The 27612-nt window shown below is 41.4% G+C and overlaps 1 long non-coding RNA gene across 1 annotated transcript; it reads left to right on the top strand.

The window, feature by feature from the left end:
* Positions 1 to 31: 31 nt before the first annotated feature.
* Positions 32 to 20147, top strand: LOC143437514 (uncharacterized). The gene is made up of 3 exons (XR_013106945.1): positions 32 to 88; positions 11001 to 12984; positions 18008 to 20147. It is a non-coding gene; the product is annotated as an uncharacterized LOC143437514 (long non-coding RNA).
* The last annotated feature ends 7465 nt before the right edge of the window (positions 20148 to 27612 follow it).

Raw genomic sequence — 27612 nt, 5'->3', positions numbered from 1 at the left:
TTCCTCGCCTCATCTTTGCCTCCAAGAGGGCACTCCACCTCCAACAAGACTCCCTCCTCCCTGTGGTCTCAAGTCTCTCAAAGATTAGGTATGCAACTCTTTTTTAAAAGTAGTTGATTTAAAAAAAAACTCATAGTGCTTTAGCTGCACTAGATTACTCTCCCCTCCCCTCACTCCTTCCAACTCCTCCCTCTCCTTTTCATATTTCCTATCTCCTAATATTCATTGATTTCCTTTATGAACACACATACATTAATTCTGCTTTATTGTGAATATACACTGAGTTGAGAACACTTGGAATAGGACAGTCAATGTGAAATTTCACTTCCTGTGGCAAATGATTCTTTCTTGTTCAGCATCCATTGACATGCTCTGTTTTCCTCACTGAGCAGTAAGACTGCTGAGGCCTGAGCTGCCCCAAGTTAGGTGCCAAAAATGTCGGGGACTGCTCTATCAGGTTGGAACCCACACTGCCAAAAGCCTTGGGGACTAAATTATTAGAGACAACACTGCCCCAAGCTGCTATGATCAGTGGGTCAGGATTCAGCAAGAGAGAAATTGAGGACAGACTCGAGGAATGAAGACCAGACAGAGTGTGATTCAATCCCGTTTATTCTTCAGTCTCTCTTCCTAGTCCAAGTCCCAAGTCTTGAGTTCCTAGTCCCTAGTTTGTAGTCCCTAGTGCCTCCAAGTTCCAAGTTCTTTCTCCAAGTGCCAAGTGCCTAATACCTAATCCTAGTGTCTAATAATTTTTTCTGCCTGCCTCTCACCTTTTATATGTTTCACTTCTAAGTCTCACCCTTAAGTCATGCCCTTAGTTCCTATCTCTAAGTCACAACTTAAGTCACGCCCTTAAATCTCGGCTCTAAATCACACCTTTAAGTCTCACACATCCAAGGGAAAATCCTGGGTATCTAAAGCAAGATGTTATCAGAGAGTGCTCAGCTGTTGTAGGCTATTGTAATCAAGTCTTTTGTCAGGGTATATGTCTCAAGATGGCTGCAAGGATGATAGCCACCTTCTGTCAGCTCCCCACATAAGAGCAAGTATATTTCCCCCTCTCTTCATTTGTGGCCCAACAGGTATCATTATGCTGGTTTGTTTCAGTAACTATACCATTGAAATTTCATTTGTATGTTTTCACTGCCAGGATTAAGGGATATATTCTATCAACAGTAATTATGTGACTCTAGAGATTTTCTGCCTCCACTTTTGTGATTTTTCTGAGCCTATGTTGAAGAGATTAATTGCAGATGTATACGTTGGGTTTGAATGTCATATAGTTCATTATTCTATACATTTTGTTTTTTGCAGAACTTTGTGATAGTCTCCATATATTGCAAAAAAATGATCTTCATTGATGAAGTTTGAGAACTATGTAAACTTGTGTATATGAAAATATATATTTAGAAAACAGCTACAAATTATGATAGTTTAGGATACTGCCAGTTGTGGGTTCTCCTCTTTGATTTATGCCCTCTCCAATCCCAAGTGTACAGTACCAAGTATGGCTTCCCTCTTGTTGAGAAGGCCTTAAGTCCAACTGAACAGCACTTAGTTTCCCAAAGATAAAAGTCCCCCTTATTGCACCATTGTGGATGTATCACCAGTAAAGTCATATTTGTGGCTCAAAGACTTCATTTCTCCACATGTTGAGTGATTGCACCTCTCCCTTGGCAGTTTGTGTAGCATCTTCTCATTTTATAAAATTCACTTCTTAGTAAAGAGGTTTCCATGTTAGTTCTAGCTTAAGTCCCCCAATTTCTGGGTTTTTAGTTAATGTTACTTTACTACAAGGGTCTAGTTTTCAGGGCCTGTTTTGGAGGTCTCTTGGATTACCCTGATTAATAACTCAAGAGGAGGTTCCTTGTGCATGGTACTGAGATTTTTCTAAGTAGGCCATGACCCTTGAGGGGATCATTATCGTTCAAAATGACATAACATAAATTCATGTTAATATATAATATACATACATACATGTGTATCATACATGATTTTAGATAAATAAGAAAATATGATTCCCTATGTATTGTCAAAAATACTTGGCATTATTTATCCACCCATCCTTCCTGTCACTCCATACTACCCTCTGAGAACAACTTCCCAATTAAGGCCCCCCCTCAGTTTATACTATTTCTCCCTCTGTAGCATCTGTGTACTATTCCAATATATAAAGTTCTTTCCCCAGTTAGTTCCTCTTTACATTCATGGTTTGTGCAGTTACTCTAGGTTATAAACTCATATTTTCAGATTCAAAGCCAGAAAGTATAAATAGAAAAGAAAATTTCATATTTCATAACTATTTTTCTGGGACTCAGTTACCTCACTCATAATAATATTTATTTCCACATATTTATCTGATAGTCTCATGATTTTTTCCACAGATAAGTAGAATTCGACTATACATGTGTAACATGTTTTTGTTAGTTATTCATTGGTTGAAGGACAGTTAAGTTGTTCTCATTTCTTAGCATTATGAATGTTAAGGTACTAGACATGACCAGAAAAATACTTGTGGAGTAGGATATCAAGTCCTTTGGTCACATGCCAAGGAGTATTGTATCAGGGCCATGTGATGGGTATTCCACAAAGATTTACAGAGTGTCTGCACCCGTTTGCAATCTCAAGAGGGTTAAGAAAGATTCTGCTTTCCCCATATCTTTCCCAGAATTTATTCTCACAAACATTTTTTTGTTTTCTTTTTTTTTTTTTTACATTTTTTTGTTTTCTTAACAATAGCTATTCTGTTTGAAATGGGATGAAACCTCAAAATAACATTAATTTTATTTACTTAAATTTAAATATATTGGGCTATTTATTTTTTTTTGTTTTTATTCAATATTTATTTACATTTCAGATACCATCCCACTTTCCCAGTCTCCCACCCATTAACCCCTTATCTCATCCCTCCTCCTCCTTTTTTGCTGTTATACTGTTTAAATTACATGCAAGTATTAATGTCAGTTCTAGGTTGAGAAACTAGCAATACAATAGATGCAAATAGTCCAGGAACAAGGAAAACAATAAACTCAGATAATCAAAGAACATGCACGACAATAAACAGAGTCCTGTGATCACTCCTGTGATCATCATTTCTAAAGACTTTTCAGCATTATCAATGAATCTGAGCCAACTTTCCTGTCCTAGCCCAAAGTCATGTTCATGACTGAAGCCTATTTTTCATTCTAGCTAAAGATTTAGATTTCTGCCTATAATTACTTCTTTGTTCAAGCCCCAGATTTAGATTCCTGCCTGAAATTACTTCTTTGTTCCAGCCCAATGTCAGATTCTTGCCTGCAGTCCATTTCCTTATCCTTGGACTATGTCAGATTCTTGCCAGGCAGTCCACAAAACTGTACACATTGCCCCCTTTTTATTACATAAACCAGACTGAGCCTGTCTTAGGTCATTCTGACAAGAAAGCCTTCTTTACCCATTGTGGAATAGGCATTATCATAAGCAAAGCAGTTCTGTCTTAGGTTGATAAGGCTCTGTGCAGAATCTTACCCATCCTTGGCTTGCAAGCCTGTTAAATTAATAACTCTGTCTGGGGGTCCATTATCAGTTTCAAGTCACGTACTTTGGCTGCCAGCCTGTTGATATAGTTAGAAACAAGCTTTAACATGATGGGCAAGAATAAAAGTATTCACAGGACAGGAAGGCCTAGCCTGACCAAGCTATATATGCCATTCCTGAGGTTGGACCAAAATGGAAATACTGACCTCAGGCCATGGATAATTTCATGAGCATTATCTGCAGCATCAAAGCTCAACAAAGCAGCATTCTTTAAATTCATAATATCACTATGCAAAGTTAACACAACCAGAGAGGTGTTAGGATTATGCCAAATATCCTACAGGTGTCTTTAAACTTTTTTCTAATTATAATGACAATCATTGCAATTTTTAGAAATAACACTACTCCAATGATATTAGTCATGACACTTGGAATGGCTCCTAACTCTTGAATGCTGAAGCTCCTTCAGGTAATTTGAATAAGTTATAGAGCATTAACCATTGTTCCAGATTCCTATATAAATTCTTTTGTATACTCAATACATTAGTAACATTTTTTGCTAGATGGTTAACAGAAATGGCTGTCTTAATTCCTTGTGTCAATGCTATTGTTGAAGCAGTGGTGCTAGCAATTAATGGCATTAAAGCTGTTATACCAGCAATAATCAAGCCTGCTACACTCTTGCTTCTGCTTAAAGCCTAAGTCACTTCTTCCAGCACTTTCAAGCTTTTTCTTGGAGAAATACGGTTTTCTAAAACTCAGGGCAGTAAGACCAAAAGTGTTTGATAGACCCCTGTAACAGACATGTCAGGTTTCAACACACTAATACAACTAGAAATCATACAGTCAATGCAACTTACAGTAAATACTGTAGAACAGACAAAACCAATAGCTTGACAAGTAAAAGAGCCTTAAAACATGCACTAACCCTTGTTTGAAATCCAGATCCTGTCCCAACTTTATCTCTTGTTATCATAACATCATAGTGAACTGCAACTAACTTCCAAATATGTCTCTGACAAATGTCCAGATCCAGCCTTCCAAACGTAGACTGTTATTTCCAATATTGGATTGATTTCTAGAACAGTACATGATTGAGTCCTAATAGCTGATCACATTTAAGAAAAATACAAGAGACATTATAATTTCTCTTTTTTATTCTCTATCCCACAAGGTCTAAAAACTTGAGGCAATGCAGCTTGTCCCATCTGGGATATAGTCAACTAAATGTGGATCAGAAACATATGTCCAATACAGCTCCCCAGTCACCCTTGTCAGGGCACTTAGCAAGCTCACAGGTCAGCCTCATTCTTTGTCTCAGCAACAGTATGTCTCACCAATCTTTTTAAAGTTCAATAGGCCTCTTCAACAATACCTTATCTTTGAGAATTATACAAAATCCCCATAATAAATTGTTGACAAAAAGTCTTGACCGCTCAACTAAAATTGCCAAACCCATTATCTGTTTTTGTTAATTTGATATTTTATTTATTTACCTTTCAATGTTATGCCCTCTCCCATTTCCCCCCCCAAACACCTTAATCCATACCCCTTCCTACTACTACTATGAGGGTGTGCCCGCACCCATCCACCCATTCCTGCCTCCTTGCTCTTGAATTCCCCAACCCTGGAGAATCCAAAACTTTCAGGGACCAAGGCCCTATTCTTCCACTAATGCCTGACAGGGATTCCTCAACTACCTATACAGGTGGAGCCATGAGTCCATCCCTTTGTGTTCTCAGGCTGGAGGTTTAGACCCTGGTAGCTATGGTTGAGTATTTTGATATTTTTTCTAAGAAGGACCAAAGCACCCACACTTTCATCTTCCTTCTTCTTCTTGAGCTGCATGTGATCTATGTATTTTATCTTCGGTATTGTGAGCTTCTGGGCTACTATCTACTTATCAGTGAGTGCATACCATGTGTGTTCTTCTGTGATTGGGTTACCTCACTCAGAATTTTATTTTCCAGTTCCATCAATTTGCCTAAAATTTATGAACTTATTATATTTAATAACAGAGTAGTACTCCATGTGTAAATGTACCACATTTTCTGTATCCATTCCTCTGTTGAAGGACATCTGGGTTCTTTCTAGCTTCTGGCAATTATAAATAAGGCTGCTGTGAACATAGTAGAGAATATGAAATTATTATATGTTGGAACATCTTCTGGGTATATGCCCAGGAGTGGTATAACTGGGTCCTCAGGTAATGCTATGTCCAGTTTTCTGAGGAACTGCCAGACTGATTTCCAGAGTGGTTGCATCAGTTTGCAATCCCACCAACAATGGTAGAGTGTTCCTCTTTCTCCACATCCTTGCCAGCATCTACTATCACCTGAGTTTTTGATCTTAGCTATTCTGATTGATATGAGGTGAAATCTCAGGGTTGTTTTGATTTGAATTTCCCAGTTAACTAAAGATGTTGAACACTTCTTTATGTGTTTCTCAGCCATTCGAGTTTCCTCAGTTGAGGATTCTTTGTTTAGCTCTATACCCCATTTTTAGTAGGGTTATTTCATTGTCTAGAGTCTAATTTATTCAGCTATTTATATAACTTGGATATTAGCTCTCTATCAAATGTAGGATTAATAAATTTTTTTTCCCAATCTGTCGGTTGTCTCTTTGTCCTCTTGACATTTTCCTTTGCTTTACAAAAGCTTTGCAGTTTTATGATGTCCCATTTGTCAGATCTTGATCATAAGGCATTGGTGTTCTGTTCTGGAATTTTTCTCCTGTGCCCATATATTTGAGGTTTTTTAAAATTTTCTCTTCTATTAGATTCAGTGTATCTGGTTTTATATGGATGTCATTGATCCACTTGGACTTGAACTTTATATAAGGTGATAAGTATGGATCAATTTGCATACTTCTACATGCTGTCTTCCAGTTGAACCAGCACCATTTGTTGACACTGCTGTCATTTTTCCACTGGATGATTTTAGCTGCTTTGTCAAAGATCAAGTGACCATAGTTTTGGGAGTTCAGTTCTGGGCCTTCAATTCTATTCCACTGATCCTCCTGCCTGTTTCTAAATGAATACCATGCAGTTTTTTTTATCACCATTGCTTTGTAGTACATCTATAAGTCAGGGATGGTGATTCCCCCAGAAGTTCTTTTATTGTTGAGAATAGTTTTCACTATACTGGGATTTTTTGTTATTCCAAATGAATATGAGAATTGCTCTATCTCTCTAAAGAATTGAGTGGAAATTTTGGTGGGGATGCATTAAATTTGTAGATTGCTCTCAACAAGGTGGCCATTTTTACTAGATTAATCCTTCTATGGGAGATCTTTCCATCTTTTCATATCTGCTTCTATTTCTTTCTTCAGGGACTTTAGGTTCTTGTCATACAGATTTTTACTTGTTTGGTTAGATTCAGACAAAGGTATTTTATATTATTTGTGACTATTGTGAAGGATGTCATTTCCCTATTTTCTTTCTCATCCTGTTTATCTTTTGCATTGAGGAAGGCTACTGATTTGTTTGAGTTAGTTTTATATCCAGCCACTTTGGTAAAGTTGTTTAGCAGGTTTAGGAGCTGTCTGTTGGAAGTTTTGGAGTCACTTAAGTATACAACCACATCATCTGCAAATAGTGAAATTGATGGATTTTCATATAGTGAAGCATCCCTGCATTCCTGGGATAAAGTCTACTTGATCATGATGGATAATTTTTTGATGTGTTCTTGGATTCAGTTTGCAAGAATTTTATTGAGTATTTTTTGCATTGATATTCATAAGAGAGATTGGTCTGTAGTTCTCTTTCTTAGTTGGGTCTTTGTGTGATTTAGGTATAAGTGTAATTGTGGCTTCATAGAATGAATTAGGTAGTGTTCTTTCTGTTTCTATTTTGTGAAACACTTTACAGACAAATGGTAATAAGCCTTCTTTGAAGTTCTGATAGAACTCTGCATTAAAACCATCTGGTTCCAAACATTTTTTTACTGGGAAGAGTTTTAATGACTGATGCTATTTTTTTAGTGGTTATGGGATTGTTTAGATGGTTTATCTGCTCCTGATTTCAATTTGGTACCTGGTATCTTTCTAGAAAATTGTCCATTGCATCCAGATTTTCCAATTTCGTTGACTATAGGCTTTTTTAGTAAGACCTGATGATTTTGTTATTTCCTCATTTTCTGTTGTTATGTTACCTTTTTCAGTTCTGATTGTATTAATTTGAATACTGTCTCTCTGCCCTCTGATTACTCTGGCTAAGGGTTTATCTCTCTTGTTGATTTTCTCAAAGAACCAGCTCCTGGTTTTATTGATTCTTTGTATAGTTCTTTTTGTTTCTACTTGGTTGATTTCAGCCCTTAGTTTGATTATTTTCTGCCATCTACTCCCCTTGGGTGTGTTTGCTTCTTTTTGTTCTAGAGCTTTCAGGTGTGCTGTCAAGTTGTTAAGTGTATGCTCTCTCCAGTTTCTTTGTGTAGGCACTAAGAGCTAAGAGTTTTCCTCTTATCACTGCTTTCATTATGTCCCATAAGTTTTGGTATGATGTGTCTTCATTTTCATTAAATTCTAAAAAGTCTTTAATTTCTTTCTTTATTTCTTCCTTGACTACATTATCATCGATTAGATTATTGTTCAGATTCCACGTGAATGTGGGCTTTCTATTGTTTTTTTCATTATTGAAAGCCAGCCTTAATCCATGGTGATCTGATAGGATGTATGGGATTATTTCAATCTTTTGTATCTGTTGAGGTCTGTTTTGTGACCAATTATATGGTCTATTTTGGAGATGGTACCATGAGGTACTGAGAAAAAGGTACATTCTTTTGGATGAAATGTTCTGTAGATAACAGTATAAGTCCATTTGGTTCAGAACTTCTGTTAGTTTCACTTTAGTTTCTGTTTCCATGATCTGTCCATTGCTGAGAGTGGGGTTTTGAAAGACTCCCACTATTATTGTGTGAGATTCAATGTGTGCTTTGAGCTTTAGTAAGGTTTGTTTTGTGAAAGTGGGTGCTCTTGCATAGGGTTCATAGATGTTCAGAGTTCACAGTTCATGTTGGTGGACTTTTCCTTTGACAAGTATGAAATGTCCTTCCTTATCCTTTTTGATAGCTTTAAGTTGCAAGTCGATTTTATTTAATATTAGAATAACAACTTCAGCTTGTTTCTTAGGACCATTTGCTTGAAAAATTGTTTTCCAGCCTTTTACTCTAAGGTAGTGTCTGTCTTTGTCACTGAGGTGGGTTTCCTGTATGCAGCAAAATGCTGGATATGCAGCAATATGCTTTTTGCATATCCAGTCCATTAGTCTATGTTTTTTTATTGGGGAACTGAGTCCATTGATGTTAAGAGATATTAAGTAGAGAAGATTGTTGCTTCCTGTTACGTTTGTTATTAGCAGTGGCATTATTTGTGTGGCTATCTATCTTTGGATTTGTTGGAAGATTACTTTCTTGCTTTTTCTGGGGTGTAGTTTCCCTCTGAGTGTTGGTGTTTTCCTCTCTTATCCTTTGTAGGGCTAGACTTTGGAAAGATATTGTGTAAATTTGGCTCTGTCATGGAATATCTTGGTTTCTCCATCTATGGTAATTGAGAGTTTTGCTGGGTATAGTAGCCTGGGCTGGCATTTGTGTTCTCTTAGGGTCTGTATGATATCTGCCCAGGATATTCTAGCTTTTATAGTCTCTGGGGAGAAGTCTGGTGTAATTCTGATAGGTCTGCCTTTATATGTCACTTGACCTTTTTTCCTTACTGCTTTTAATATTTTTTCTTTGTTTTATGAATTTGGTGTTTTGGCTATTATATGACAGGAGAATTTTTTTTCTGTTCCAATCTATTTTGAATTGTGTAGGCTTCTAGTTTGTGGACATCTCTTTCTTTGGGGCAGGGAAGTTTTCTTCTATAATTTTGTTGAGGATATTTACTGGCCCTTTAAGTTGGGAATCTTCACTGTCTTCTATACCTATTATTCTTAGGTTTGGGCTTTTCACTGTGTCCTGGATTTCCTGGATGTTTTGGGTTAGGAGCTTTTTGCATTTTGTATTTTCTTTGATTGTTGTGTCAATGTTTTCTATGGTATTTTCTGCACCTGAGATTCTCTCTTCTGTCTCTTGTATTCCGTTGGTGATGCTTGTGGCTATGACTCCTGATCTCTTTCCTAGGTTTTCTATCTCCAGGTTTGTCTTTCTTTGTGATTTCTGTATTGTTTCTCTTTCTATTTTTAGATCCTGGGTGGTTTTGTTCAATTCTTTCACCTTTTTTTTATTGTTTTCCTGTAATTCTTTATGGAATTTTTGTGTTTCCTCTTTAAGAGCTTCTAACTGTTTACCTGTGTTCTCCTGTATTTCTTTTTTTCTCCTGTATTTCTTTAACAGAGTTACTTAAGTCCTTCTTAAGGTCTTTTATCATCATAATGAGATGTGATTGTAAATCAGAGTCTTGCTCTTCCAGTGTGTTGGGGTATCAAGGACTTGCTGTGGTGGGAGAACTGGGTTCTGATGATGCCAAGTAGCCTTGGTTTCTGTTGCTTATGTTCTTGCTCTTTCCTTTCACCATCTGGTTATCTCTAGTGTTACCTGGTCTTGCTGTCTCTGACTGTGGCTTGTCCCTCCTGCAAGCCTGTGTGTCAGTACTCCTGGGAGACCACTTCTTTCTATGAGCAATATGGGTATGAAAAGCTATGTCACAGGGTCAGCTCTGGGGTGCAGGTGGAAACCGAAAGGATCCAGTCCCTGATTTTTCCTTGGTTTTTGTGTCCTGATGGCTCTGGGCAGGTCCCTCTTGGGCCAGGAATTTGAGCAGAAGTGGTGATCTTACTTGTGCTCACAGGTGTGTTGGCACTCCTGGTTGACCAGCTCTCTCCTGGCAGCATTTGCATATGGAGCACTGTGGCACAGGATCAGCTCCAGTACATTATTCTTAAAGACATGTTGATGTTAATAGAAATTAATATTCAAAAAAGAAAATAGAAGAATAACAGAGAAAAAAAGACGATACCTTAAATTTGAAACACCCCATATAGATGCCTTCAGTATGATGAAGAACCAGCTAAGCAGACTTATAAGGATGAACAATTAATAGAAGTAGAAACAGGAAAACAAACACAGTCTACAAAAGGTTATGATGTTTCAAGGACAAAAAACCCAACAGAGTCACATGCTACAGTTAACTCAAAATAAGTTCTGGAAATGGCCAAAGCACTTGACAATATGAGGTAACTACTTGGATAGGTCCTGTAGAGAAGTAGAGCAAATTCTGGATTGGAATTCTAGAAAATGAGAAACAAAGAAGTAAAATCAGGTGATTATATTAAGTCCTCTTCAGGGCAATCCCTATTCACAAATCCCCAACACAAATCTAACTCAAAGGTATTTTGTAGACTTTTTGGTCTCATTTTGATTTGGTTGGGCATCCTTGTCTTATTGGTGTTTTGTTTGTTTAACTTCTCTCTCTCTCTCTCTCTCTCTCTCTCTCTCTCTCTCTCTCTCTGTGTGTGTGTTTCTTGGTTTTATTTACATGTGTGTTTAAAGAGAAAGAAAGAACATAAAGGTGAGTAGTTGGGAATGTAGAGAAGATCCAGAAGAAATTGACAGAGAGGAAAAACATGAACAAAATATATCATGTTTGAAAAGAAATGTTAGCCAGGCAGTGGTGGCACACACCTTTAATCTCAGCACTTGGGAGGTAGAGGCAGGCAGATTTCTGAGTTCAAGGCCAGTTTGGTCTACAGAGCCTGACAAATACAGAGGCAGATGCTCACAGCCAGCCATTGGACTAAGCACAAGGGGCACTGATGAAGGAGTCAGAGAAAGGACTGAAAGAGATAAGGGGATTTGCAACACCATAGGAAGAACAACAGTATCGATTAAGCAGACCCCCTAGAGCTCCCAGGGACTAAACCACCAACCAAAGAATATACATGGAGGGACCCATGGCTCCAGCCACATATGGAACAGAGTATGGCCTTGTTGTTGGGCACCAGTGGGAGAAGAAGCCCTTGTTCCTGTAAAGGCTTGTTGCCCCAGTGTAGGGGAATGCCAGGGCAGGGAGATAGGTGTGGGTGAGTAGGGGTAACATTCTCATAGAAATGGGGAGAGTGGAATAGAGGGTTTACAGGAGTTTGTTTATGTGGGAGATAGGGTCAGCAACAACCCTTCTCCATTTGAAGGTGGTCTTTGGCCATTGCCGACTGAAGCAGTGTTTATTGCATTCTCATGGCAATGTGTCCACAGCATAAAGCTAATCTGAACTGAGAGTGAGGAAAGATATTTGTACTGTCTTACATGTTTCTCTTTACTAAGAGCAAGAGGTTAACATTGTCCTGTTAAGCTCTAAAACCTGTGTTTTTTTCTACCATCTCACAATCCTGGCTAGGCAATATTTTCCCTGGAGAATAGATTTAATCTCATATCATTGTCATGTATTCAGAGATTTATACAACCTATATGGTCTAGATTCTACAACAACTTTATTCAGAAAAAACAAAATTCAAAGTAGTTAGATATACTTTCTTTTTTATTTTCTGAGATAATATTTCCCATTGTAGTCATGATATCCGACAATAACTAAGTGACCCATTCTGGCTTCTAACTCTTGGTAAATACTCTCAGCCTGTAAAGTACTGAAATTGTAGGTATGGGCCATCATTCAGGACTTATAATACAGTTATTTCTTTAAAACACTCTTCATGTGTAGTGTAGGGCACTGAGCTGAGAGACAACCAGGCGTCTGGTTGAACGAGCTTCAAACCCCGGAGACCCTTTGAGGGACGGTAGACCATTTGGCTCTGTTCCTGGCCCCCTGGCTCTCTCAGCTTCCACCCTTTACCACTTCACAGCCCCTCCCTCAGAGAGGTTGAGAGGTCTATGACCATCGGGTCACGTAGGAATGGTGCCCCGGGCTCTCCTCACATGCATATGAGGCATCCCCAAAACCTCAGACTAAGCCAATGAGGTTACCTGCTGCTAAAACCTCCACCCACCCCAAACTGTATATATTGAGCTTAATTGAGAAGTAAAACACACACAAGAACCATCCAGGTGTCCGAGAACTTCCTTCCATTGTTGACCCGCCACAGCCCTTCTCTGCTACCTGGCCGGCGCTTCCCGGCTTAAGAGCTGTAATGCTTCAGAGCCCGCTGGGCTCTTCCACTACCTAGCTGACATTCCTGGCTAAACAAAGAGCTGTACCGCTTGACAATCCGCCGGCTCGCCCTGGAGCCTGCGTGGAATGCCCAGCTGCCCTTCTGTCAGCTAGTCGGCTCCTTATCGGCCTGGCCCGAGCCTGGACCAGTTCAGCGTGGAGTAACAGGGGCAAAACCTGGAGAAGATTGGCCAGCAACGATGGACGCCAGAAGCAGTGGCAGGGGCAGGCAATCTCCCCTCCCCGCTCACACCCTGCCACCAGCCGGGAGACTGCCGGGACACCCTCCAGTACCAGGGTCCAACATCTGGTGCCTCAAACGTGGAGCCTTGGAAGCCACACAGCCAAGCAGGCACTGATACCATGGGAAAGGTAAGCCACCCAACTCTTGAAACAAGCAATCTGTTTTTTTCCTCCTGTGTTTCAGTCGGAAGCCATCGCATGGATTTAAGTAAGCCAAGGGAGCTTTTGCTACCTCCTGGCCAGAGTCACTCTCTGGTGTTGGTTCAAGGCTTCCCTGGCCTCTGCTTAAATCCCAACAGCCCGCAACGGGCGTTGGCAAAGACTCTATCTAGATTCTCTTTAAAACAAAAAGAAAACTGGTAACACAGCAGCTATTTAAAAGCCATAAGGGTGGCTGCCCGTTCTTAAATCTGCGGGAAGGCTTGGCGCTCTTGGACCATTGTGGAATCCCCCAAAGCCAATAGGCCAAGGGAACGTTCCCATTGGACAAGGCGTTTCTTCTCTTTTTCTATCATGGGAAACTCCACCTCACGTAAATGTTCACCTCAGGCCAGGCAAATATACTCCCTACTAAAGACCCATGGGATAAGAATAGGCAAAAGGCAAGCCTCCTTGTTTTGGGAGGAAGTCCTTCAGATAGCACCATGCATGGCAGAGGATAATATTTACAGTCCAGACTCATGGAGCAAAGTAGCTTCCCTTATCAAAAACAGAGATAAAAAACCCCCTCGTGAGTTTTTGCCGATCTTAGCCGCAATTCGGCAATGTATAGGACCATGTAGAATTGGACAGACTGAGAACAACAACACAGCTCCTGGGGCCCCTCAGTCAAATGAACCCAAAGATCAAGGCCCCCAAAATCACTCCTTTTCAGACCTCACAGCCCTTACCCAATTAATAAGAGAAATAAAATCAATCTACCCACCCCTTCCCCCTTATGCCTTGGAGGAAATACCAAAAAATCCATCTGCTCCTTCTACTCCTCCCTCCCCCATCCAAAGGCAAGGCTCCATTAAAATACCAAAGGAGCTTTCCCCTGCCTCCCCACTTACTTCCCAAACAAAGAGAGATAAATCCCCTCCCCCTTCTCCTAGCCACAAAAGTGAGAGACCTCCAGAATCTGCAGATAAAGCCCTGCCAAATTCCATAGTCCCTTGCAAACAACCATCAACCACTCAACAACTTTGCAATCTCAGGGACTCTCACATAAAAACTAACCCCGCCTCCCATGCTACTCAGGAATCTGATGCAGAACTCAAAACTCAAACTACTCGAGCATTTCCAGTTAATATCAACCCCACCTGAGCTAAGACACTTAACTGGTATCCACTCCAGGCCTCAGACCTAAAAGAACTCAGGCAAGCAGTGAAGGAAGATGGCATTCATGCACTGTGGACAAAATCCTTCCTGCAGAGCCATATTGCCAACTTAAACACCCCCCAAGACTGGAGAGATATTTGCCGTTCTGCTCTTCCTGGTCCAATGTTTCTAGAATGGGAGGCCTACTATCATGATGAGTGTCTTCAGCAAGTCAGGCAAAACCAGGGAAGGGAAGATGACACTCCATGGGGTTTTAAAGAACTCTTTGGCCAGGAAGATTTCTCTACTGGGGCACAACAGGCAAGTCAGCCAGCAGGCTACTATGACCAGGTCTGCCTCTATGCCATTCAAGCCTGGAATAGGCTCACTCCACCTTCAGGGTCGCAAGACCCCGCCCACTCCCTGCTCTCCCTTCATCAGAAGCCTGGAGAATTTCTATCTGATTTTATTCTCAGAACTAAAATGAGCTTAGAAAGAAAAATCTCCAACCCCACAGCTAGAGACCTTCTTCTTAAAACCATTGTTTGGGAAGGCATGACTTCTGAGTCTAGGGTAGCTTGCCAGGGTCTCCGGGAAGAACATCACGATAGGTGGATTGTGGCAACCAGAGAAATAGGAACTGCATCGCACCAGGTCACATCCATAGCTCAGGCATTTGTGGCAGCAGTAAAAACAGAAGGAATCTGCTTCAAATGTGGAAAGGCAGGACATTGGGAGGACAAATGCCCACTAAACTCCCCTTCTATAACAGATTCCAATCCTCCTAAGGTTCCCTGTCCCCGCTGCAGAAAGGGTTTCCACTGGAGGAGGTTCTGTACTGCTCGATATGATAAAGATGGTAACTGACTAGAGACTTTAAACTTCAAATGGGGCAACCCTCAGCCCCGAAAGTAAGAGGGAAAACTACTCCTGTAGAAGCCTTATGGGTGTCCAGCATCTCAGAAGACTCCCACCCAAAGTTAACCATTAAAATAGATGATAAACCATTCAAGTGTCTTATTGACACCGGAGCGGACCGGACAATTCTGAGACAGCAAGAGGTCCCACAGAACTGGCAGTTGACCCCTGGGCCCAAGCTCTTAGGCATAGGGGGTACCTCTCACGCATTCATCACCAAAGAGACCTATAAATGGGAAGACCCAGATGGGGCTACCGGCCTTATACGCCCCCTGGTAGCTCAAGTAGCCACCAATCTCTTGGGAAGAGATATCTTACAAGCCTTAGATGTGGTCCTCACCACGAAGCCAGAAAGAGACCACATTAAGATAGAGGATATTACTTATGAAGAAAATAATACCCAAGGAGACCCAAATAACCCCCCTCCAAATCACCTCCAATTCTAGGGGCCACTGTTAAATTTAGTACTCCCTGCCTTGACTGGCTTTCTGATGAAGCTGTCTGGGTCCCACAGTGGCCTCTATCAAGGGAGAAACTTAGGGCCCTCAGAGAACTTGTAGAGGAGCAGCTGTCTCTACAACACATCCGCCCCTCCCACAGTCCATGGAACACCCCTGTATTTGCTATAAAAAAGCGCTCAGGGGGTGGAGACTATTACAAGATTTGAGGGCAATTAACAAAACCATTCTAATCTGGGGCTCCCCGCAAAGAGGGCTACCCCACATCTCAGCCATTCCTGCCAAAGTTCCTCTACTAGCAATAGACATAAAAGATTGCTTTTTTCCCGTCCCTCTCCACCCCCGGGACTGTGAACGCTTTGCATTCTCAGTGCCCCCCATTAACAACTCTGGCCCAGCCTCACAATATGAATGGACCATTCTCCCCCAAGGAATGGCTAACAATCCTACCATTTGTCAGGAGGCTGTAGCCACTGCACTAAAACCCTATTTAGACAAAGGACTCAACATCTATCATTACATGGATGACATCTTGGTCTGGGGAGATGCTTCTACCTCCCCCTCCCAACTTAAGGACCAGCTAATACCTTCCCTATCTGCCCTAGGATTCAAAATAGCCCCTCACAAAATCCAACTTATTCCCCCCATTGCATTTCTAGGAACAGAGCTCTCCCTTACTTCGATACGTCCCCTCAAGCCCACCCTCTCCTTTCCTCAAAAATTAATTCTTGCCTTGCTGCAGAGCTTTTTGGGCAACCTCAATTGGCTTCGACCCTGGCTTCACCTCCCTACAAGCACCATTCAACCTCTCTTTAACCTCCTGAAAGGAGATAAAAATCCCTCCTCCCCAAGAACACTGTCCCCAGAAGCAGTCCAAGCCCTAAAATCCGTCAATTCAGCCCTAAGTGATATGGCTCTTGCTAGGTATGACCCAACAATACCTGTACATCTCCTTATCTTTAATCCTTCCCCAACCCTTGTAGAAGCCCTTTACCAACCACAGGGGGTGCTAGAATGGCTCCATACTCCAATGGGTGGTGCACCCTGAATTCTAAATGAAGTGAATGCACTTGCCAATATGATTTAAAATGGCAGAGATAGGGCCCTACAGATCCTAGGAAAAGAACCTGACGTTCTTGTCACGCCCTTCTCCCTCTCCGATGTTCAGTGGCTGATCAAAAATCATACCCACTTCGCTATCAGCTTAATAGGCTTCCCAGGACAAATTCACAACCATTATCCTGATGAAAAATGGGCCTCTGCCCTCCCTCTGTTGTGATGGCTACCCCCCAAACTATTCTCCAGAGAGCCCATAGCAGGAGCCCCCTCAATTTTTACTGATGGGGGAAAGAGGGGAGCTGCAGCAGTAATATACTACTTCCCTGAAGATGAACCCCCTATCCTCCAATTCAAAGAGCTCCCCCACCACTCCCCCCAATATAAAGAACTATATGCCATTTACCTAGCTTTAAAAGAAGTCAAAGGCTCCCTTAACCTCTTTTCAGACAGCGTATATGCTGTCAATTTGCTTCCTTGGTTGTCAAGATCATTTATCAAATTAGATGACAACCCACTCTCCCCTCTACTCATAAAGGTTTCGGCCCTCCTACAGGAGAGAGCCTCCCCCATCTATATCCAACACATCCAATCCCACAGTCCCCTACCAGGTCCTATATCTGAGGGGAATACACTCACTGAGCAAACTGCCTCAACCGGAACATTCATAGCCTCCACTGAGCGAGCTGACCAATTTCACTCAGGCACACACACAAATCTAAAGGGGCTTCATGCTCGCTTCCCCCACATCCCCCTTGCTCAGCTTCAAAGGATAATAAAAACATGTGCCTCTTGTGCATCCCTCATTACCACCCCAGCTTTGCAAAGGCACCAATCCCCGAGGCCTAAAATCTAATGCCTTATGGCAAATAGATGTTACCCATGTTCCCCAATTCGGTAGACAAAAATATGTTTTTGTCACCATAGATACTTACTCACATTTCGTATGGGCTACAGCCCAGACAGGTGAAAACTCAAAAAGGCTGATCTACCATATGCTCTCTACCTTTGCCATCATGGATATTCCTCAACAGATAAAAACTGATAACGGCCCTGCCTTCATTAGCTCTCAATTTAAAACCTTCTGCACACGCTGGGAAATTACCCATCATACGGGAATTCCCCACAACCCTCAGGGTCAAGGAATAATAGAAAGGACACACCAGACCCTGAAGGCCCAACTCCAAAAACAACAAACCTCTACTTATCCCCCTAATGTACAATTAATGATGGCCCTGACTACCCTAAACATATTCAACATCTACAAAACCTCCAAACACCCTCCTATTTCCCTCCATTGGCACACACCAAAATTAGCTCCCCCTATCCTAGTACGATGGTGAGATCCTTTGGATGGAATTTGGAAGGGACCAGACCCCCTCCTCACGACCGGGAGGGGTTTTGCTTGTGTTTTTCTACAGGACCAGCCCAAGCCTATCTGGGTCCCTGCCAGAAATGTCCGACACCAACCCACCAACCAAGAAGATGGCTTGCTTCTCACTGACAGATCAAGGACCGAGGATGAAGAGGAGAAGGCAAAGGAGTCACCATGCCCAGAGGAGGAGCAGGATCTCCTGGAAGGACATCCATGACCTGATAACAGCTGCCCAGGACATGTGCCCTCCACAAGCCCACCTCTCTTCCATTCTCTTGGCAGTTTTCACCATCCTTCATGCTAACTCTGCTACCGCCCAGCCTTCCCCTAGCCTTCCCAACACCTACCATTGGAGATTCTATGCTAGGGAAACCTATAATGGACACAATAAAGTTATAGGAACCCAGGACTTCCCACATGAAGGATGTCGAATCAAGATTGAGATCCCCCTATATCTCCACTATCCCCAGCCCTTTTCTCTGCTTTCCTTACCGAAACACAGGTGAATGTCTTCAGGAGGTCTCCACATATGGAGGTTGCAGATATTGGAGCTGCAGGATGGAGTCCACCAGTCGCGGTGGCACCATGCTCACCAACCTTAAAACTCATTTTCAGCTTTCCATCACCGATCCATGGAATGAATGTTGGCGAATCAGAGTCGTGGGTAAACTTTACCCCAATGGCTATGCCAGACACCCGGTAGCTGACTTACATGTCTCCTGTGAACTTGTCCCTGCCCCCAAATCAGCCTTTACTCATGCAAATATTATCCAACAGGAAAACCAGTCTCAGGAGGAACTACAAGCTACCCTTTCCTGGCTACAATACATCCAATATGCAGCAGACCTCCTTCCCCTGACAACCCATCCCAATTCCTCCCAATGCTTTTTCTGTGCCTCTCTCTCCTGACCATTATTAACAGCCGTTCCCATTAACCTTTCATTTTACGACCCCTGCCCATGTGGAAAACACAGGACATTCCTCTCTTTGACCTACCCCCGCCTCTTTGCCTTATAGGACCCTCCTCGAAATCCCATCTTACATGTGCTCATGACATCACCAATACCAAATCAGTATGTGTCAACCCTCCTGCCCTGCTCTGGTGCAAGGGCACTACAGGTGCCTGTATCAACCCTCATTTTCAAGGCTCCTGTGCCCCCGTGATTGTTGTTACTCAGGTTTATCTCTACGAACCTGAAGAGCTTGCCTTACAGATGAGAGAAAACCGAAAAAAGAGAGAGATCTTCATCCCTCTGTCATTGGACTAGGCCTTGCTGTCTCACTTGGTGCTACTGGAACTGCTGAAGCAGCCCTTGTCCAAACACAGCATCTGGCCAGCGACTTCCAGGACAAGCTTGACCAGGCAATGGCCTCTACAACAGACAGCCTTGAATCTCTTCAACGCCAGATAACCTCTTTAGCAGGAGTTGCTCTCCAAAACCGGAGGGCCCTGGACTTGTTGACTGCTGAATGGGGGGGGGGGACTTCTGTTTTGTTGGGGGAGGAATGTTGCTTCTATGTCAATGAATCTGGGCTGGTAGAACAAGATGTACAGATGCTCAAAGAGCTCCGGGGGAACCTCCAGGCTCGCTATACTCCCAACACCCCTACCCCTTGGTATTCAAACCCCTTGATGGCTTGGATTCTTCCCCTCCTTGGCCCCATACTAGCCATTGGAGCCTTGCTTCTCTTGGCACCCTGCCTCATTCAGTTTCTAAAACAACAGATGAGTAACATTGCAAAGGTAACCACCAATCAGGTCTTAGTTCAATATCAAACTGTTTCTGACATAGGAGACATTTATTCCAATGACACCTCTCCTTTATAAAAGAAAAGAGAGGGAATTGTAGGGCACTGAGCTGAGAGACAACCAGGTGTCTGGTTGAACAAGCTTCAAACCCCGGAGACACTTGGAGGGACGGTAGACCGTTTGGCTCTGTTCCTGGCCCCCTGGCTCTCTCAGCTTCTGCCCTTTACGGCTTCACAGCCCCTCCCGCAGAGAGGTTGAGAGGTCTACGACTATCGGGTCACGTAGGAATGGTGCTCCAGGCTCTCCTCACATGCATATGAGGCATCCCCAAAACCTCAGACTAAGCCAATGAGGTTACCTGCTGCTAAAACCTTCACCCACCCCAAACTATATATATTGAGCTTAATTGAGAAGTAAAACACACACAAGAACCATCCAGGTGTCTGAGAACTTCCTTCCATTGTTGACCCGCCACAGCCCTTCTCTGCTACCTGGCCGGCGCTTCCCGGCTTAAGAGCTGTAATGCTTCAGAGCCCGCTGGGCTCTTCCACTACCTAGCTGACATTCCTGGCTAAACAAAGAGCTGTACCGCTTGACAATCCGCCGGCTCGCCCTGGAGCCTGCGTGGAATGCCCAGCTGCCCTTCTGTCAGCTAGTCGGCTCCTTATCGGCCTGGCCCGAGCCTGGACCAGTTCAGCGTGGAGTAACAGGGGCAAAACCTGGAGAAGATTGGCCAGCAACGATGGACGCCAGAAGCAGTGGCAGGGGCAGGCAATCTCCCCTCCCCGCTCACACCCTGCCACCAGCCAGGAGACCGCCGGGACACCCTCCAGTACCAGGGTCCAACAGTGTAGAAGTAAATAAAACTTGTCAGTTTGGGCCACAGTTTCAGCTCTAAGAATATCAAGCCTTAAACTTTGTTGTTCACAAACAGGTAGTGCATCATTCCCTTTAATGCATCCTCTTGGATGTTACAAAGGAAATCCTTATATGTATTTTAATTAAGAAAGTACTATGTGTACAGAAAATAATGATTACAGAGAAATATACAACTGAAGAATTCACCTTAGCACCCAACCATTCACAAATTCCTACATGAGTCCCATACAGAACATTGGCTGAACTCTAGTGACTGACACAGTGAGAAGACAAGTTCAGATTTACTGCACTGGGAATAGAAACCTAAGGAAAGAGTTTGGGATTTTTGGAAATGAAGATGAATCTCTTTTGAGAACAAATATCTTGTAGAATATATTCAAGCAAATTAGTCCTCATGAATAGATTTTGAGTGAGAAAAATATTTGATTATGTCAAATTTTTGTAATTGTTTTCTTAATTTAAAATTTATAGCTTTTGATTTACACCTTCATGAGAAAAACAGCACTGAACTCAAATATAGTATTCTTGGTTTTGACAAGTGGTCTGAAGGACAAGTTTATACTTTTAAAAGTATCTTATTAATAATTTTGATATTACTATGCCTGTACTTTTCAATGATGATGCTAAGAAGGTGGAATAAGATTACAAACAAGTAAGACCTAATATGTACAGCATTTAATCTTAAATATAACTTCTCTAAATTGAGGCTTTATGATCAATTCTTCTAATGTTCAAATGTTTTTTATCTCCCTGCTCTTAGTCACTAATTGATAGCAATGTTTTGTGATGTTGCTCAGCCTTGTTGAAGGAAGGATAACACTTAATGCATGCTTGAAGAGGTCATTGGCATGGTTTACATCCAGTGCCTCTCTCTGATTTGTGTTTGCCATTGAAGACATGATTCCCTCAGCACATTAATTATATTCTCAGCCATGTGTCAGTGCCATAGGGACTATTGTCCCACTGGAACTGTAACCCATGACAAATTGTCTTCTAAAGTGGCCTTGATCATGATACCCAAAAGGTATATAATAATTCATAATGAAGGAAATGGCTCATGATACTAGAACTTCCCTAACATTTGAGGCAAATGCCACAATATGTACAGAATCCCTGCACTTGTTTGCTTCTTCTCCGAAGTCCAGCTTCTTCTTTAGGGCCAGACACGACTTTGTATTGGCCAACTCTCTGAATATTAGTTTTGTGTCTTGGCATTTATCACTGATAAGAGAGAGCTTACCCTTTATGAGAGAAAGACAAGTACCTGCAGATCCACACTTGCAGACCTACAGTGTGACCCTTCTTGACAGCTACAGTACTCACTGTATCATTATACAAGGCTGCAGAGTTAGAGCTGAAAGAAATTGAGTTATACTTGATCCTTCCACACATATTTTCTTCCATGTGGTGATACATTAGTATTGAAATATCTCCTATATTCTAAGAGATTGGAACTTTTGCTGGACTTTAGAGACAAGTTAAAAAATATACATTGAGGTTATTTAATATTTAGGACCAATAATCTGCTGTGTGCTCAACTTGTTTGTTTAATATTTCTTGAAGAGAATGTTATAACACCCAACCATATTTGACTTAGACTGCCCATGTAATCAACTTTTACAACCTAAAATAGAGCATTAATATTAAGTTACCTAAGCTGACATGAATCTGAATCAAGGGGAGCATGTGTGTGTGTGTGTGTGTTTATATGTGAGTATAATATGGTAATGTTTAGTCCAGTAAACACATTGAAAGCAATCCTAATAAGAAATATCCACGATGGGTACTGCATGCAGCATATAAATATTGCTTGACAGCACATTGCTTAATCATTTGTTTATTATCTGGACAATGGGGCCACTTGGAGTCAGTAAAATTTTCCTAAAGACTTCTGTAAAGTATCCCCTGTTCTTCTAAATGTGATCATTTTTTTAATCTGTTCAACAAATAGCCAAGCTTTTTACTAGGGTCATAGGCACAGGGAGAGACACATATACATTTTCATGTTGAACCACTTGAAATGCGAATGAAAGCATTGACAAACACTTCCCATTATGAGTATCCTCAAATGTAATTGTTGTCCATGAAAGGAGATCTCAGACTAATGGGGAGTTCAAGGAAGAAGCTGATAGAGGAATGTGGGACTGAGGTGAGTTCACAGGTGCCCCCCTGCCCTCACCCATAAAGTAATGTCTTTGCTTAAACCAGTGAAAGAGACAAGAATCTATTTTCCTCTTATGCTTGCCTTCTATAAATCAGTAAACCCTGATTCCTTAAATGGTACAGAATTTACTTTGATTTCAAATTTAAGGTTTTCATTGGTATGAGCTTCTTATTGATATAAAAGTGAGATAAATATTGTTACTCTCATAGTCATTGTGCCTGTATAACACATTTAGGAATACAAAGGTTTCTTTAACTTGTTTAACTGATTTGAGATGGTTAGACTGTGAGTTAAAGGCCTATAGCAAATTCATGGCTTTGAGTTTACTGTTAGGATGTTTTCTATATTTTATTTACAAATAGCTGAGAGAAGTTAACAGAGAACAGTACAGATTACCTAACATGGATAGTTGGTTTTCAAAACATCAGAAGGCCACAGAATTGATGTTACAAACATTTCTGTATTAATGTTCATTTTGATTAGAGACCTGTCTGCTCCTGACAGCTTCCTGTCTTGGATTCTAAGAAGAAATCGAGCATCTTTGGAGTTATTCCAATTGTGGTGAGACAGCCACTAGGTAAGAATTGCCTTTTTCCATCTACAGACAGATTGCTGTCCAGAAAAGGACACACTTGCAGAATAGTCAACTGATTATATCTGCCAAGACAGAGTATTCAGCCCTTAATAATTCTGCATCACTCGGTCTGTCAGATGATCCTGGGCCAGAAGGCTGAAGATCAGATGCTCCAACATTTTATAGAATAGGGACTGTTTATGTGTTCTGCTGTTCCTATAAATTGGGTAAGTTTTAGAAGCTATGCTTTGTACTTCCCATAATTTCAGTTAACTCAGTCATGTTGGATTTCTGATGTGGTTGAAACTTATAGTCTCATAGCCAATCCTGGCTACTTACTTTGAGAGAAAAGATTTGAGAGGATGGTTTTCAGCTGACATTCATTCTAAAACCAAGAAAAAAGCCAGGTTCAGAACTAAGTCTGACCTGGAGAGATGACAGAGTTTCTGCTTAGTCAACAAAGTGATGGACCAGGTATTAGGTCTATCTCGCACCTTACTGACACAAATTAGTATAGTTATTCTCAAATTTTATTTTGAGAGAAAAGTTTCATTTTAACAGGAAGGGTGATATGTAGGAGGAACTAAGGTGGGAGGAGTATGGAGAGGAAGAAGGAGGAGTAAGGATAGGAGGAGGAGAAAGAGAGAAGGAGCTAGGTGATGAGAGAGAGAAAGAGAGAGAAAGAGAGGGGGAACATTGTGGCAGACGTTCACATGTCTCTGCCAGTCAAAAATAGTTGATATATCTAGGCTGGGTATTGGGTTACACTTCTGATTGATATTGAGCACTACCAAATTTATAAAGCCTTTGGTTAACATCAAAAAATTTATATAAAAGCAAAAAAGAGAAGGGGGCATGGGATAGGGGTGTTCTGGGGAGGGGAAATGGAGAAAGGAAATGGCATCTGAAATGTAAATAAAATATCCAATAATAAATAAATAAATAAAAAAAAATAAAACTTACATACACATTAAGACTAAAAAGAGGTCATAATTCTCAGCACTTTACTTTTTATTTTATTCTAGACATTCAAAGAAATTATTTAGAATGACAAAAATTTTGGTGTCCAACCAAATTTCATTCAAAAATGTAATAATAAAAACTAATTCTATTTTATTGTATGACATTAAAAATGTTGTCAGAAAAGAGGCAATGGTAACACACCTTTAATCCCTTCACTCTGGAGATAGACATAGCTTGATTTATTGTGTTTGAGGACAGCTGAATCTACAAACTGAGTGTTCCAGGAAAATCAGGGCTACACAGACAATCCTTGCCAGAAGAAGAAGAAGAAGAAGGAGAAGGAAGAGGATGAGGAGGAGGAGGAAGAGGATGAGGAGGAAGAGGAAGATGAGGAGGAGGAAGAAGAAGATGAGGAGGAGGAAGAAGAAGAGGAGGAGGAGGAAGAGGAAGAGGAGGAAGAGGAAGATGAGGAGGAGGAAGAAGAAGATGAGGAGGAGGAAGAAGAAGAGGAGGAGGAGGAAGAAGAAGAGGAGGAGGAGGAGGAGGAGGAGGAGAAAGAAGAGGAGGAGGAGGAAGAGGAGGAGGAAGAGGAGAAAGAGGAGGAGGAAGAGGAGAAAGAGGAGGAGAGGAGAAGGGGAGAAGAAGGAGGAAAAGAAAGAGAGAGAGACAGAGAGACAAACAGACAATGTTTGTTTGTTTGTTTTCCAAGGGTTGGAGAGAAGACTCATTAAGTCCTTTGCAAGCAGGAGAAACTAAGTCCAGATCCTTATCCACATAAAATCTGATAAAGTGCTGCACATTTCTTTTTAACTCCAACATTTTGTCTCATAAGACACACATCCTAAGAGTCAGCCAATCATGCAAAATGGCAAGCTCGAGATTAAGTGAGAAATGTGGACTCAAAATTAAGGTAGAAAGCAACTGGAAGACATTGAACATAGACCTCTGGCCTCTACACAAAGAACAGAAAACTCAGACCTATGTTCTTTAACATGAATTAACTCAATTACTCACTGTAATGCTATGACATAGATAATACTATAGTTGTCACATATAGCTGAATAAAATGAAGCACCAGAAGTCATTAACTGGTCCAGGGTTGCACAATCAGTAAATTGTAGCAGGCAGGATCTTGACTGAATATGTCAAATGTTCAAATCAACTACACATAAGCCTAATGGGCACATTTCACACTCAAACAATAGGCACAGTTTGAGATTTTGATAGAGAGATGGATAGATAGATAGATAGATAGACAGATAGATGGATAGATAGATAGAGTGCTGGATCTACCTGTAGCAGTGATTCTCAACCTGTGAATTGTGATCCCTTTGGCAAACTTCTGTCTCCAAATCCATTTATATTATGATAGTCAGGAAAGGAAATGATGGAGGGGTGCCCTAATGGTGATGGTCAGTCACTAAGGAGTCCCTACATAGTCACAAACTATCACTGCTAGGAGCATAGTATATACATAGCAGTGTTTTAGAAAGTCCAGTGTGTAGCAACTACAGTAAGCATTAACCTCCAGAGAAAGGGTGCAACCCAGCTTGGGGTTCAGAGCAAGACTTGGCCACTGATCTAAGCAGTGAAAACACTTTACTAAAAAGCATTATTTCTACAAGGAACTCTCTTTTATTTGTTGTGCTTACTTAATGGAATTCTAGAAATAAAAATGGAATACAAAGAGGGACATTTACTATACTTGCAACATTAGAGAGGTCTATAGCTGCTTTCTTCTTCCCCTTTCTCTGGCATTTTCCTTTGTCCTTCCTCTTTCCCTGAACTCATTTACAGACTGCCTAGATACTGGGATAGAAATGCAAATAAACAAGATAAAGTCTTTCTTGTCCTTGGAGTCCAGCTCAGCCTTGTATCAGGGAGTACAGGAGTGGGGCAAATGAAGCTGTGAGCAAAGCACCTTACCAATGTAATGGTTGATTTTTCACAGCTTTACTGGATTTAGAATCACCCAGAAAACATGGCTCTGGACAGGTCTATGAGCACTCCCCCTGAGAATATTAACTTAGTGGGGATGACTCACACTGAATGTGGCTGGCACACTGAATGTGGCTGGCACCTGCCAATGATCTGAAGTTCTAGAATAAACTGTTCCAGAAGCTGTCTTCTCTCTGCTTCCTGCAGTGGATGCAAGTGAGCAGCTATCTCACAGTCCTGCTGCTATGACTCCTTCCTCACCAAGAAGGACTTTGATCTAACAGTTTCCTTTGAGATTTAAGCATAGCATGCTCCAGGAAAGCACTTTAAACAGGGAGGCAAACAACTCAAGATAACTTCAGGAAGTTCCTGAAACTAACCAGCTTCACTAGGCCCCTGCCTGCCTGAATAATAAAGATTCTCTCTTAGACCAGTCAATCTGCAAAGTAGACTCTGAGACCAGATCAGCTGCCTGGAAGAAGCAGTAACAAGTCAAGCTGCCTGGAAAAGGTTTAGGTCAACTGAGTCACTTGGAAAGGGCACTCTTCAATCAGCTGAGCCTGGAGGCTGTGTAGTGTGCTTCAGGTTCCTAGCTTTCATAAGCTGTCCCTATGCTGGGGTAGGCTTTGGTGGCAGAGCTGTCCATGTGTCATTCCTGCTCCTGTAAGTAATCCCTCTTTCTTGCTCCTATAAATAACACTAATAAAACCCATTGTCTCAACAACTATGATTTTGATGGTACCCACATTTTGATCTGTTGGTGTGCTCCCTATCTGAGGAAAGTAGACACATCTCCCCAAAAATGTTTTGTCACACAATGTGAACTATACCCTTCTGAAACCATGAGGCAAAATAAACCATTCTTGGGACTGGAGAAATGATTCAAGAATAGGGAGCTAACCCATGGCAGCGTCTCCTTCTTTCTTTTACCTTCTTCTCTTTGTAGTTCTCCTCTTCCCTCAAGCCTAAAACCCAGCTATGTCTCTTAAACCTCACCTATGTCTCTTCTGCCCACCTATTAGCTGTTGACATCTTTATTTACCAATCAAAAATAACTTCAGAACAAGGTCATATAATGCCACTTGGGTCTATGTGCAGACTCCAGGTCTAGGGGACCCATACTTAGAATTACAATACACAGCAATACCAAACATTAACAACCATAAAGGCCTCTCCTTACAGAGTAAGTTGAGCAGTTCTTAACCTGTGGGTGAAAACTTCCTTGTGGTTTAATGACCCTTTCAACAGTGATTGTTTTAAGACTATTGAAAAACACAGATATTTGTATTAGAATTCATAACTGTACTATATTCACATTTATGATGTAGCAATGAAGATAATCTTATGGTCGGGGGTCACCACTGCAGGAGGAGATATATTAAA

This window comes from Arvicanthis niloticus, chromosome 24 (assembly GCF_011762505.2).
Source record: "Arvicanthis niloticus isolate mArvNil1 chromosome 24, mArvNil1.pat.X, whole genome shotgun sequence".
Lineage (NCBI taxonomy): Eukaryota > Metazoa > Chordata > Mammalia > Rodentia > Muridae > Arvicanthis > Arvicanthis niloticus.
This window is presented reverse-complemented; position numbering and strand designations above follow the sequence as displayed.